Raw genomic sequence first — 16,331 nt, forward strand, 5'->3', positions numbered from 1 at the left:
ATGGAGGCTGAGAAAGCATCTGTAAGACATTGAATTGGATGAATGATAAGTTGTAGTTGAGTTAAAAAAAAAAACTTTAAGTAGGAGCGCCCTTCTACAAACACATCCCGGAACTATCTGGAACAACAGAGCTTGTCATGCCGGTTCCTCCTTTCATTGTAATCAATTGAGGCAGTCATACTGAGAATAGTCTGGTGAAGTGAAGGTCCCTCCTATTTTATCTCTCACTCTCAGAGCGGAGTTACATTAGTCTGTGAAAGTAGGGGTGGGAAAGAACCAACTAAACCTTCGATCCAAGCCATAGCTTATGTCTTAACCATTCAATTAAGTTTTATCAACCCGAACGGTTTGGTTCAAACTGAGTTGAACTATAAATCCAATGTGTTTATTTAATTAAGCTAACTAAATATATTAAGAATATAAAAATTTAGATAGTTACATTCAATCTAAAGGGATAAACATATTTTTTATTCCTTTCTTATTATCCTACTTCTCTTGCATATATATCTCAACTTTTATTCAGTATTCCTCTTTAGATTATCATTAAATCTGAAAAGTACATATGGTAATTTTATAAGGTTTGAAAAAATAATAATTGAAATTATTGAATAAATATACTTTTAAATAGATGTTTGATTTTATGTCGTTAGCAACTTAATGATCATTTTTAAATTTTTTTAACCGAATTAGAACTAAACTAAAAACTAATCTGAGTAAATTGAACCTACATAAACTAACTCAAACTAATTTTAGTTGAGTTTGCTTTTAAAAAGTTTTTGAAACTAACCCTAACTAATTCCAGTTGAGTTTGCATAATATTTTTTTTGAACCAACATTCCTAAATCGAACTGAACCTGAATCAAAACCGAACATGAAATTAAAATGAAATACCCACCACGAAAGAGAATGAATATATGTGTTACTCATGACCACTGTTGTAGGTAATCTGCAATTTAGAAAAAATAATAAAAAGGGTTTTTAATATAAAGTTTTGATTCATTGTAATCATCAAATATACAGATCTTTTATGGAGTAGTACAAGCTAAGCTATCGATGAGGTTCTTCGAATGATCCAACCATCTCTTGATAATGTATTCCTTCACTTCCTTTTCGTCGTCTCCAAGTACATTGCACAATGCCTCGATGTAGTAAGTTGGGAACTTCCGGTTCATTTTTAGGAAGTTTATGAGTCTCGTCTCTGCATAATTGGTCTCCCATGACGTCTGAATGAGCTGTAATGAGAGTATTCGAAGGAGAAGGAGAGAGAGGGATTGTATAGAGATAATGACATATTATATTTTGGATAATGACTAGGACTTGTACGTAGTTATCTTAGTTTCCTTATCCTAGTTAACTTAGTTCTTCTACGCTTGTATATATACCTTTGCCTGTGAATCAATACACACACGCTTTACATTCATATCATGGTATCAGAGCATTAACGATCCTTTGAAACCTACAAACACTTCCGCAAAATTATTTTTTTCTACACGTGATTGATTCTTTTCGATCATGGCTTCTACTACAACTTCTACCTCTTCTACTACGTCTCCTTCTACTACATCTCCTGAGACTTCTATCAATCCAGAAACACCCTATTTTCTACACCCTTCTGACAATCCAGGTGCTCTAATAACACCGGTTATTCTTAAAGGAGATAATTACTCTGAATGGGCTACTGAATTCTGGAATTCTCTTCAAGGGAAACGAAAGATAGGGTTTATTGATGGTACGATTCAAAAGCCATCGGAAAATCCAGACTTATCTCGCTGGACTGCTTCTAACTCTATGATCGTTGGCTGGATACGAACTTCAATTGATCCTCTAGTACGTTCTACCGTGACTCACGCCCCGGACGCATACCAACTTTGGGAGTCACTCAAACGGAGATTTTCTATCAAAAACAGTGTACGCAAGCATCTCATTCAGGACGAGATTACTAACTGCAAGCAGAACGGACATACCGTTTTGGACTACTACGGTCGCTTATCCAAACTATGGGAGGAGCTGCAAACCTTCCAACCACCTCAGTCCTGTTCCTGCGATGCTTCTTCGGTATTTGAAAAAGAAAAAGAGGATGCAAAGGTTCATAAATTCCTGTTCGGTCTTGATGATTCTCGGTTCTCGTCCATCAGATCACAAATCATCGACGAAGAACCCCTCCCGGACCTGAACATCGTTTATTCTCGGGTCATTAGAGCTGAACAGCATCTTCAAACCATGCGTACTACCGAGCTAAAGCAAGACATTGTCGGTTTTTCAGCTCAATCTACACCAACTGTTGCTGCTGCCAATACTTTCCGAAGCCGTGATCCCAATCGATCATGTACCCATTGTAATCGAAAAGGTCACGAAGCTTCCGAGTGCTTTCTTCTCCATGGTTATCCTGACTGGTTCAACGAACTACAACAACGTCAATCTTCTACTTCTACTCAACGAGGCCGTGGAGGTGGCACTCGCAGTCGAGGACGCGCTAATGCTTCTCGTTCCACATCAACTTCCAACTCTGCCAACACATTACCAGCCGATCAACTCTCAGCTCTCATCACTCTTCTACAAAACCAACAAACTCAACTTTCTACGGATCGCATGACTGGTAAAACTACTCTTAGTGATGTTATTATTGACACAGGGGCATCTCACCATATGACTGGTGATTTATCATTACTACGGGATGTTCGAGATATACTTCCCTCGTCTGTAACCTTTCCAAACGGAGAGGGTTCTCGCGCAACTAAGACTGGAACGTTACACTTGAGTTCTGATTACTTTCTTACCGACGTTCTCTACGTCCCTGACTTCAACTGCACACTCATCTCCGTTTCTAAACTTCTTAAACAAACTGGCTGCATTGCTATCTTTACTGATACAATTTGTGTTTTACAGGACCGTTTTACGAGGACGCTGATTGGAGCCGGTGAGGAGCGAGAGGGTGTGTATTATTTTTCGGGTGTTACTGTGGCTCGTGTTAACAAAACTCCTTCCTCTTCAGTATTGTGGCACCGACGACTTGGACACCCTTCCAATAAAGTTTTATCTTTTTAGACAGTTTTAAGTTTGATTTTCATCACATACATTCGTGTGATGTATGTTTTCGCGCAAAACAAACGTGTGAGGTTTTTTATGAGAGTTTTTATAAAGCTTCGGCACCTTTTGAATTAGTTCATTGTGATGTATGGGGTCCTTACAGAACTCCCTCTTCCAATGGAGCAGTTTATTTCTTAACCATAGTTGATGACTTCTCCCGAGCAGTTTGGATACACTTGATGCTTGAAAAATCTGAAGTTTCAACGTTACTTAAGAACTTTTGCGCCATGAGTTCTAGACAATATGGCCGACCGGTACGAGTGTTTCGTACTGATAATGGAACTGAGTTCATGGCCCTCAAGTCTTATTTTCGCCAAGAAGGAATTTTGCATCAGACATCATGCGTTGATACTCCTCAACAGAACGGCCGAGTTGAACATAAGCATCGACATATTTTGAATGTTGCTCGTGCCTGTTTGTTTCAAGTTAATCTTCCTACTACTTTTTGGGGTGAGAGTATACTAACAGCGGCACATCTTATAAATCAAACTCCTACACGTATCCTCGATGGCAAGTCTCCCTACGAAATTCTACATGGCTCTCCGCCCTCTTATGATACTCTAAGAGTATTTGGGTGTTTATGTTATGCTCATCGTCGACATCGTGATAAGGATAAGTTCGGTGATCGCAGTCGCAAATGTCTCTTTGTAGGATATCCGTACGGTAAGAAAGCTTGGAACCTCTACGATCTCGAAACCAATGAGTTCTTTACTAGTCGTGATGTCATCTTCATGGAAGAAGACTTTCCTGGCCTTCCTGCCGACATTCCTAATCCTTCTCCACACGATCTACCTTATGATGATTATATTACTTCCGAAGCCATCCCTTTACTGATATCACCCACCTCTCCTGTCACCACTACTAATGAAGCTCCTATTCCGACCACAACACCATCCGATACAACCACAACACCATTCGATACAACCACTAACAAAACTCCTACTCCTGAATCTCCTCCTTCTATACTGCCTACTACAGACACCTCTCTCACTGATCCTACACCCATATCCTCTCCTACAACTACTACCAAAACTTCTTCGACTGAATCAAATATACCTATACCCTCCGCTACTGCTCCTCCTACTTCTTCTGCGCCTATTCCTGACCCAGAGCCTCACGAACCTGCCTCTCCAGGTCTCCCTGAACTCTTAGGTCGAGGACATCGTCATCGCCAACGATCCATCTTACTAAAGAACTACGTCACGCTCTGCTACTCCCGACTCTAGTCTACGTACCTCGTCTACGGTCTCAGGTAACACTCCATATCCCATTGCTAGTTACTTATCTGACGCTATTTATTCTCCAAACCACAAAGCCTTCTTAGCAGCCATTACGTCAGATGTGGAACCATCCTCCTATAAAGAAGCCGTTCGAGATAAAGTATGGAGGGACTCTATGACTGAGGAGCATGACGCTCATGTTCTCAATGGTACGTGGGACGTTACAAAGCTTCCGCCTGGCAAAAAGGTTATCTCGAGCCAATGGATCTACAAAAACAAGTATGATTCGAATGGAAGACTTAAGCGTCGCAAGTCGCGTCTAGTGGCATGTGGGAATCGTCAAAAAGCGGGCATAGACTACAAGGACACCTTTGCACCTGTCACAAAGCCAGCTTCCATTCGTCTCTTGTTAGAGATTTCCGCAATTAAGCAATGGGAGGTGCATCAAATGGATGTACACAATGCCTTTTTACATGGTGACTTGGAAGAAGAAGTTTACATGAAACTTCCCCAAGGTTTTGAAGACTCGGATCCTACTAAAGTGGCTCGTCTCAGAAAGTCTATCTATGGTCTTAAACAGGCTCCCCGTTGTTGGTTCTCAAAACTAACCAAGGCCTTGAAGTCCTACGGGTTTGTTCAGAGTCGAGCTGACTATTCTCATTTTTCCTATATACGTGGCTCTATCATACTTCACATTCTGATTTATGTTGATGACTTCATTATAGCCAGCAATGATCTATCTACACTTCAGAAGTTCAAAAACTACCTAGGGGAATGTTTTCATATGAAAGACCTTGGCAAGTTGAAATATTTTCTAGGTGTTGAAGTGGCTCGGAGTAAAGAAGGCATTTTCTTGTCTCAACGCAAGTATGCTCTTGACATTGTGGCTGAGACGGGATTACTTGGGTCCAAGCCTGCTTCAGTTCCTATTGATCCTAATCATAAACTAGCCCTTGATAAAGGGCCTCCTCTTTCACAACCAGAGGCGTATCGTCGTCTCGTCGGACGTCTCATTTATCTCACTTTTACCAGACCGGAGCTATCGTATGTTGTTCACATTCTCACTAATCAAGCTCATCTTGATGCAGCTCTTCGGGTCGTCCGATACCTCAAAGGAACTCCATCTCAAGGGATTTTACTTCGGACAGATTCTACTCTTCAAGTTCATGCGTACTGCGACTCCGACTGGCAAGCTTGTCCTCTTACTCGTCGTTCACTCAGCGCCTATGTCATTCTTCTTGGTAATTCTCCTATCTCCTGGAAAACAAAGAAACAGAACACTGTGTCGGTCTCCTCTGCTGAAGCTGAGTATCGTTCTATGGCCTATGCACTGCGCGAACTTAAGTGGATCAAACAGTTGCTTACTGCGTTTGGCGTCTCTCATTCACAGCCGATGAAGTTATTCTGTGATAGTAAGTCAGCCATTTATATTGCTGCTAATCCTGTTTTTCATGAACGCACTAAGCACATCGAGAGTGATTGTCATCAAGTGCGGGACGCAGTGCATGACAAGTTAATCTCTACTGAGCACATTCGGACTACAGAACAGCCTGCTGATCTTCTCACAAAGGCATTGCTTCCGTCTACATTTCGTTACTTGTTGTTCAAGCTGGGAATTCAAGATATCTCATCTCCAACTTGAGGGGGGTATAGAGATAATGACATATTATATTTCGGATAATGACTAGGACTTGTACGTAGTTATCTTAGTTTCCTTATCCTAGTTAACTTAGTTCTTCTACGCTTGTATATATACCTTTGCCTGTGAATCAATACACACACGCTTTACATTCATATCAGATTGAGCAATGTTTCTTCGTATGCAAGTTTCCACAGGGCTTTTATTCTTGATTACTAAGGTGGTTCTTTTTACGCAAGTTAAGCTATTGACGAGCTTCTTCAAATGATGCAACCATTTAGAAGTAATGTGTGCCTTCACATTCTTTTCATCGCTTCCAAATACATTGTGCAACGCCTTCACGTAATATGGTGGGAAATTTCTGTTCAGTTTCAAGTAGTACATGATGTCCCGTGTCTCATCTCTGAATAATTCGTTTGATGCCTCGAAATTAGATGTTTCGGGTTTGTCTGAAGGTGGAGAGAGCGAAGGGGCTGCAATGTTTTTTTCCTATGCAGGCTTCCAAAGGGCTCTCCTTGGATAATGATATAGCAGAAATGGAGAGAACTATTAGGAGGAAGACCATGGTGCTCATGGAGGTCTTCATTATTGCTTCTGGTTTATATTGGTGATATAAGAGAGACAAAAGTGCGTGAACATATATATATGTTAGAGATTAGATGAAACTGTAAATTGTCAAGGCTTGAAACTTGTTTCGCATTAACTTCATGTTCCATCGTCTTTTAAGACCACTGGCAGGAGAGTTAACTCTTCTTAATGAGCTACGAAAGATTGCTCAGGTGCTGTAAGAAAAATATGTAGACAAAATATATAGCCATTGTCTTTTTGGTTTTCTTATGGCTTTCCATGCTGTTGAATCCATAATTTGATGAAGCATGCCAAATGGATTTGCCTTTTGTGTAATAGCTCGAAGGAGTGTTAAAATGGGTAAAAGTTAATGGGTCAACATAAACCAATCCAAACTATAGATATTAATGGATAAAATAATTGGGTACAAATGGATTAATGGATTAAATGGATTAATGTACTTACTGGATTAAGTTAAATGGTTTGGATTGTAATGGATAATGAGTTACCCATAACCAAACCAATAAAAATTTATAAAAAACAAAAACTAAAATCAAATATATAAACAAAAAATAACCAAACCAAATTTCTAAACTAATTTTTCTACACCAAATTTTATTTATTTTTCATATATATAACTAAATTTAATAAACTAAATCTAACCCAATTATTCACGTATACATATATAAATTTGTTAACACCCAATTTTTCATATATATGAAGCTATTATATGTTGACTTTTTAATAAGCCAAATTTAATCATAAATTTTGCCAAAATCCTAAAATCAAGTTTTCCACCAAAACTCTAAAATTGAATATTTTTTTCATCAAAACGCTAAATCTCATTTTCTCACATAATCGACAGAATCATGTTTTCCTGCCAAAACCACAAAGTCTTGTTTCCTCGTCAAAACCAGAAAATCATATTTTCTGCCAAAACCACAAAGTCGTGTTTCCCGCCAAAACCATAAAATCGTGTTTTCCCGCCAAAACCGTAAAATTAAGTTTTCCATCAGAACCGCAAAATCATGTTTTTCCGCCAAAACCGCAAAATCGAGTTTTCCGCCAAAACCGTAAAATTGAGTTTTTCCGCCAAAACCATAAAATCGAGTTTCCCGCCAAAACTGCAAAATCGTGTTTTCCGGCCAAAACAGTAAAATCGAGTTTTTCCACCAAAACTGCAAAATCGAGTTTTCTCGCCAAAACTGCAAAACTGAGTTTTCCCGCCAAAACCGTAAAACTGAGCTTTTCCGCCAAAACCATAAAATCGAGTTTCCCGTCAAAACTGTAAAATTGTGTTTTTTCGTCAGAACCGCAAAAAAAAAAAAAATTCCGCTAAACCACAAAATCGTGTTTTTTTTGTTTACTGCCAAAATCATAAAATTGAATTTACTGCCAAAATCGTAAAATTGAATTTACTGCCAGAACCGTAAAATTGAGTTTTCCCGTCAGAACCGTAAAATTGAGTTTTGCCGCTATAACCGTAAAATTGAGTTTTTCTGTCAAAACCGCAAAATCGTGTTTTCCTGCCAAAACCGCAATATAGTATTTTTCAGCCAAAACCGTAAAATTGTATTTTTGCTAAAACAGAAAATCTTGTTTTTCAGCCAAAATGTGAAAAATAGTTTTCTCACTAAAATCAGAAAATTTTCTTCACTGCTAAAATAATAAAATTGTTTCTAACACCAAAACCATATAATTGAATTTATCAAAAGTCCAAGTTTTCTTTTTGTTTTCGGCCCCAAAATAATATTTTTACTTAGTAACTATTTAAGCTATAAAATTATTGTTTATGGATTAACCATTAAAATCATTAACTCATTAATTTAAATGAGTTATGGATTGACCCAATCCATATGTCAAAAGAATTGGTTAAAACCATAACCCATATAAGCTTGAAACCATTTGGATATGATTTGGTTTGGGTTGGTTTACCCATTTTGACAACCCTAGCTCGAAGTCAGGAAATATGGGAACTCAATAACCAGCTACTGTTACGAGCTACTTTCAAAAAAATGAGAGAGGATAGTACACATATGATGAATAACAAGGTTAGGAAGCCGCAAGATATGGATTTGAGGGCTCCTTGCTGAAACTAAATGTGGTTGGTCTGCTATTCCAGTTCGCCCTATTTTTTCTTTGACATATTTTCCCAGCCGCCAAGACTCTTCCGGTAGAACTCTGCCTCTTCGGTGGGTGTCGCTACCCAACGGTGCCGGTGACTGTCTCTAATTTTGTTTCTTCTGCTTCGCTTTGATTTAGCTCGAGCCTGTTTGGAGTTTTCCAGAGTTTGTACATCTCTGATGATCTGGCTTTTGCGGATCCTTTGAGTGCTTTTGAACTGGCGTGTTGTGGGTTGGCAGTTGGGATTTTGTCTCCTTCATGTCTCGATCCATCTTCGCTACTCTGTGGTATGGTAGTGGCTTTTAGCCTGCTGTCTTATTGTCTTTGTGGTGTTTCCCTGGGTTGCTTGTTTGAGTCTTCTGATGGTTTGATGCTAGTCTTCCTTGATGTGTTATATCCGGGTTGTGCTCTTACTCGTTTCATCTGGAATGGTTATGTTCTTGTTCCGCTTGCCTCCTTTTGCTAGGTTCAGCTTCTTCTCGGGTTTGTTTCTCTTAAAACTTGTGGATTGGAGCTGCCTTCTTTGTGGCGCTGTATTTGGTTTATTTTTCCTGTTCTTGCCTTCTTTAAGGTTTGAATCTTGCTTAGTTCGAGATGGTTCCTTGTTATGAGTTAATCGGTTTGTGTTATTCTGGTTTAATGGATTGTACTTGTGGCTTCGTCGGGATCTTTTGAATACCTTGGGACGAGGGTTAAGAAAGATATCCATATTTGCCTTACCTCAAGTCGGTTTTGTGCTGGTTTTTTTGGCACTTTGGTTGAGAGTTCTTTTCTCTTTTCCAGCTATGCTGGCAGTGTAATTTGATATCCTTTATGTCTGGACATGTGACATAACTCTGGCTGTGAGCAAGTTGTCCGGGAACTTGAGTTTCCCTACGGTTCCTCACTTTTTGCTGAAGGCTCTGGTTTGTTAATGGTACCTACTGGCATCAGCTTATTATGTCGCTTCTTTCTTTGTTTTAAACTTTCCTTTCAGCTGGTTCTATTCGGTTCTTTCAAGACCCTGTTGTAACAATTTATTCAATAAGCGTTAAAAAATCAAAATGTGGTTATCTGATATGGTGAATTTTGAAGTTTCAATCTTAAAGGCATTTTTTGCTTCGGACATGTGTATTTTGTCTCCACATATTTCGAAATCAGAGTTTGAAAACTTCTGCTCACAAATTGCTCAGTCACCAGCCAAATTATAGGTACGTTTGTTTGTCCAAATATACTTTCTTTCTTTAAAAAAAAATATTTAAGAAAAAAGTACAAAATTAATGTGTGAAATGGTTATGGCGCAAGTGTATAGTTATGCAACATCATAAATTCAATATAATTATCAAAACCTCTTACTAATCATTTAAAAAAATATTTTACACAAATATAATTACAATAAAATACACAAATATGATTACAAAGAAAAGAAATATGAAAATAAAATTTCTAAAAAAAATCTAAAACAAAAAATATACAAAAGTGCGGGTGAGAATCTAGATATGATTATGTTATTAGTTATCCCCCATATTACAGCCTATATTGGTAGGTACATGACACGGTATATTTAATATTGATTAAGTTTTAATAAATATTTCGGATAAAAATATCCGAAACCTATAAAAAGGGCGAAAGGTTGGCAAAACGCCATTTAAATCCCGAACTAATCAAAATAAGCTAAAAAATCCTCAACTTTTGGGTAAGCCAAAAAATTCTCAAACTTTCAAAATATTTCCAAAAGAATCCTAAACTTATGTTGACTAAGCCTTTTTAAACACCCCGAAGTCAACCATTAATTATTTGTAAACTTTTGTTAAATAGTAAAACGATGTGTTTTACTCTATAATTAAAAGGAAAAAAATTATTGATGATTACATGAAGTATTGACCATTACGTGGTTAACCATGCGAACTAAACTAATGTATGCCTAGCCACACAAAATATATGTTATGCATGACAACATCCTTCAACTTTATGATGTAATGTAGGTACATCACGAGTTTAATTTTATTCATCCAAAAACTGATGTGGATGTTAGAGATCGTTTAAATATCTTGTTTCAACAATTAAAATATGACCGATCCGACTATAATTTAACTAAAATTAGATTTTGACTCACATTTTAACATCGTAAGAATATTTTTAACAAAATCTAATTTACAAAATCAATATGTTTTAACATTTTTTTATAAGTAGTGTTTAACATTTTTATTTTAATGTATTTTTAAAACAATATAATTGTATTATTTTTATCTATATTAATATGTTTTGTTATGAACTTTTAATAAGTAGTGTTTTAACATTTTTATTTTAGTGTTTAAACGTTTAAATTTTAGTGTATTTTAAAACTATATAATTGTATTATTTTTATTTTTATTAATCTTTTTATTTTGTTTTTTTAGTTATTTTAATCTGTTTTGTGATGAACTTTTAATATAAAAAATTTAGTTCGTTTGATTAATTGTATGATATATACTTCTTTGATAATTTTTAATTATATAACTTATTTGCTGTCAATTTACTGACTCTAATATTTTATTTTTTTAAAACTTATATGATGTCAACTTAAACCAAACATAATCTTGCATATATAATTGTAAATTACAAACTTTTAAGAATAAAAATAATCAAAGAATAAGAATCTAATATGAAAGTTTTACTAAGTTTAAATGAATGGAATTTTTGTTTATGAAAAAAAATATAAAATAATTCATTAAGTTAATAATTTCATATTAAACAAATAAAATGTTAGAGTCAATAAATTGACATCAATGAAGTTTTATAATATTTTTTTTATCAAATAATTATATATCACACAATTAATCAAACAAATTACAGAATTTTTATTAAAAGTTCATACCAAAACAAAATTAAAAGAATTAAAAACTAAATTAAATAATATCTTGTATAAATTTTATATTTTATATAAATAAAAATAATATAATTATACTGTTTTCAAATACGCTAAAATAAAAATGTTAAAACAGTACTTATCAAATTTATAAAACATATTGATTTTGCAAATTAGATTTTGCAAATTAGGTTCTTATGCTTTAAAACATGGACCAAAATCTAATTTAGGTAAATTACCCTTACATTTTAATTGATGAAACGAGAGATTTAAATAGTCTCTGACATACACATCATTTTTTGGATGAATGAAATTAAACTTGTGATGTTAACTACATAACATCATAAAGTTGAGGGATTTTGCCATGCATAATATATAGCTAAGTACACATTTGTTTAGTTTGCATGGTTAGCCATGCAATGGTCCAGATGTAGTCAGCAATCATTTTTCCTAATTGAAAACATAAACTCGTGTCTTCTCTTCTTCCTCATCGACTCTGCAAATCCCTAGTTCCCAGAATTTTTTTTCCTCTTCACCATGGGATCGACTTCGGAAGCTCGTCGATTTCCAAGCAAGTGTGTATGTGATGAGCTTGTGAAATGTACACGTCTAGGATGCAAGAAAATCCTGGTCCAGCGTTCTTCAGGTGCGTGAGTAAGAGAGATGGGGGCAAAGTTTCTCTGACCAAAACCGATATAAGTGATGATATGTTAAGAAAATTTGGTCTGAGAAGTTATTAGATGAGAAGTTATTGTTTTAGACTTCTTTAAGACAATTTGTTGCTACAATGTTTAAGAAGTTGTGTTGCTTTGATGTTTAAGAACATGTGTTGTTCATGATGATAGGACGATGTGTTGTTATGGTGTTAAACAAATAATAAAAGAGATGGTTGGAACCTTTTGATTCAAGAGAGGAGATGGCAAAGAAACGTAACAAACGTAACAAAGACGTCTAACAAGAAAGACGTGGTATCCATGATGTGCTGTTACCAAAATGAGAGGAGATGAGAGTTTCGAGTCATTACATAATAAATGAGATTGTTTTAGTCATTATATAACACAAGAGATGGTTTCAGCCATAACATAACAAAAGAGATAGTTTTAGTCATTACATAACAAAAGAGATAGTCTGAACCATTACATAATTAAAAAAAAAGAAGAAGAATTGATTAAGCTTGAGATTGTTCTTGTGAAAAACCTTGCGTTGATTCCCCCTACAAGAAATGCAAGTGTAAGCAACATATACAACATGTTCTCGACTAAAAAAGTGATTAACAAAAAGAAAACATACCACATCTTGAAGTCTTGGCCGACCCCTTGGCCTTTTTGGTTTTCTTTCAGCTGTCAGATTAGAACATGTAGTTTTGTTGTGACCAGTGTCTAGGCCAACCCCTTGGCCTTCTTATATCCTCTAACATTTCCAACAATGGGTTTTTCTAGCTTCTCTAATTGCCTTGTTGAATGACTCACTAAGGTTGTTGAGGTTGTCATTGCAGTCTGATCCTAACCTAAACAGAGCTCTTGACCATGTATTGGTGTTTGTTTTCTGAAGGGATTTATACGCACCTGAGCAATATTTTTTTAGTGTGTCCATATGCTAGTTCTTGATAATCCCCTAGAGTGTAGCTTCCTGCTATTTTCCAAAATAATCTCTCTAATTCAGGCTCTTTACTGTCTCTTTTCCAGTTTGCAAGGATATGTCTTGAACACATTCGGTGTTCAGCTTCTGGAAGCTCATTCTTGACAGCATTCACAAGTCCCTTTTGATAAGAAAACATAATCCAATAAGCACAACACCAAAAAAAAAAAACAGAAATAAGCACACCACAAACCTTATGCATGTCGGATATTATTGTTGTCGTTGCTCCTTCTTGCTGATCGACATGTGTGTACTGGTGTGGCGTCTTGCATGCATTTCAGGCATCCATCCTGACATGTGGGAGGATGTTTGTCGTCCTGCATGAGGCTGAGACATGCAGCCAGACATGTGGAGCACGAGGTGCCGCCGCACATGCGTCCGGAGCCGTCCGGAGCGACACACGGGCTGCCACCAACCTCAAGCTGATTGGTTGCTGTCTCCTATAAATAACCTACGACCCCAGCTAATTTCATCACATCCAGACCTGTCCAAACCAAGCTAAAACCGTGAGAGAAAGGTAGAAAAAGAAAGCGAGAGTTTCCGATCTATTTCGAGAATTTTAGAGAGATTTCGAGGTCAGTTTCTATACTGATTTCTAGTCAGCGCCTTGGGAAGGTTCTGTCCAAATGAATTCGTCCAGGCCAGTCAGTTCCTTTGATGATCAAGCGAAATTGCTGTCCGAAGTTAGTTCAGGTCTACGGGTTCAGATCAGTCGAAGTTCTGCTCGATACTCCGCCGGGAAGCCCGAAGAACTGTCCAGAAGCTAAAGGAGGTTATGCCCGAGTCCAGATCAGTCTGTCGAGGCCTGTCAGTTTCTTCATGGTGAAGCCGAGGTCTGTCGAAGTTGAGATCAGTTCAGTCCAGTCCAGTCAAGACGTTCATCTTGGGTTTTGGCCAAGTCCTCTCCGATTAATCAGCTGCTTCTCGCCTAGAACACTGTGAGTTGGCTTGTTTGAATTCCAATTGGAATTTAGGGTAGATCGAGTCGCATATAGATTAGAATGATCACGCTATTGAATGGTAGAGTCCTTAGGGTTATTTTATTTATGGAACCGGACTCAGTTTAGCAAGGGCTAAGCTGAGATGAATGGAATTAAGACTGAGTTGATAACCTGACTAGGACTAGGACTAGGATGCATCATGTTTTCTATTTTTGCGTGTTGATATGGTTGAGTGCAGGTTCCCGTAATCTTTAAAGATAGTTTCATAGCAGGAGGCTGAACTATATGGGTAACAGTTTGATTGAGTTGTTTAGTATTGATATTATTGTTTAATTGTTGGTTTTAGTGGTCTTAGGCCATATAGGCCGGATTACTGGTACTATTGGATACTCTTGTAGAGTCGAGTGTCTAGTTAGGATCTGGAACTTTAGCCTTAGGTTAGGTTCTAGATTGAGTTTGTGTTGTGTGAGTGTTGCCGACAGTATGAGCGTAACCCGCCCATACTAGGCTTGTTTGGGGTTGATTAGTGTTTCCTCGCCCTCGTATTCAACGGGTTCAAGGAAACCCCTTATTCGCTGGATTGGGAAGACTCAGAGAGACGGGATCGTGGCCTATGGCTGAGTGATTACACGACAGTGTAATGAGGCAGTGACCCGAAGGACTGTGGGCTGTCGCGCGGTGACCCGTAGGACTGTGGGCCGCGGTCGGTTGAAAGTTCCTTCTTCTGGCCTTTTTGGTAGGGATATAGGATATTGCCAATAGAGAGGAGAAACACGAAGTCACCAGGGCCCAGGTTAGAGTGTTGTGTTAAAGTGTCGTAACGGTTATGGAACCCTCGAGTCAGTGTAGGACCGATATACAGTGCTACGAGTTAGATCGAGTAGTAGTTACTCATAGTCTTATTATTGTGATTGTGGTTGATTGATTTGCTTGTAGGTTTCTGACATTAAGTCCTAATTCTGGCTCAAGTACCGGATTAGGCTTGATGTGTATTTCGTTAGTGTAGGCATGACGTTGGCCTGTATGTGTTTGAGGGATTGCTTGTGAAGGGCGGTGGATATTATAAGCTATGCGGTATCATTGGTTGGCCGATCATGTTCTTGTCTGATTGTTGGTCGACCGGTTAATGATACTTGTATAGTGTATGTGTCTAACACTACATGAGTACTGAACTCAGACGTATATATGGTTAACTAGGGATTGGTTGTTGACTTTTTTTAATGCAGGTTCCCGTTACTTGAAGCTAGATTATGGCAGGAGGCCAAGTCTAATTTAGTAACGGTTTGCTTAGCCTTAGCTTTTATTGCATGCTAGGGCTAGATTGATTGTTATTTTGGGGTTGTCTGGGTTAGATTCTAGGTTGCGGGTAGAGGCCGCCAGCTCACTGAGTAACATTAGGTTACTCATCCAACTCTGTTGTCCTTTTTGCAGGTCGCTTTAGGTAAGGATGATCGGATAGCTTGGTGCTGGACGTTAGGACCGCCGGTGTAGATTTTCATGCCTTTTGCGGTATTGTGAATTTTGTTAAGTTAACTTGATTTGGCATTAGGTCGGGTCCAGTCTTGAATTATTAATATTTCCTAAATCAATAAAAGTAATTGTTTTATATGCGCTTCATGAGTACTCTGATATTTTACTAGTATGGTCTAACACAACGTTAGGTCGTCGTATGGGTTGAAAATCCTTAGGCCTCTATCTAACGGAAAACGCCAACTCTTGGCCAGGTTGCAAAGCCTTGTGCCTTGACGCAACGGGACGAGTTAGTGGATGAACTGGTCTAGGTCGTGGAGTAAATTTTGTGACTTTGACCGGATCGTCCCTAGCCCATCACGTAGCGCTTCCGGACCATGGTGTTGGGTTGGATGGTCAGTCATGTTCTTGTTTGATTGTTGGCTGGCCGGTTGGCTCATTCATCTCCAACACTGGGTGTGGGTCGTCCGTCAATCATGTTCTTGTTTGATTGTTGGCCGGTTGATCGACCATATGTCTAGGACTGTTCGGGGGTGTTACATGGGTGACCTATCGGAAAGTGATTCGCGATACCGTGCGAGTGAGGCTAAAACACATGGAAATGTCGGGTGGTGATTGCAGGATAAGTAAACAATTATTTCGAGCCTTCGGAAAAATTAACGGAGCCACCGTTGGAACGGGATGGAGCCCACGGACCGAAAGAGCGAGCGTGAGTAGCCCTTTACCCGTGGGCGGTCGGGGCGTTACAAATATATGGATCAGAAGTTAAGTGACCGAATCGTTGTTGATCTCTATGATGATCGAATTGTTGTTGGTAG

Source organism: Brassica napus, chromosome C5 (genome assembly GCF_020379485.1).
Source record: "Brassica napus cultivar Da-Ae chromosome C5, Da-Ae, whole genome shotgun sequence".
In the NCBI taxonomy this organism is placed as follows: domain Eukaryota; kingdom Viridiplantae; phylum Streptophyta; class Magnoliopsida; order Brassicales; family Brassicaceae; genus Brassica; species Brassica napus.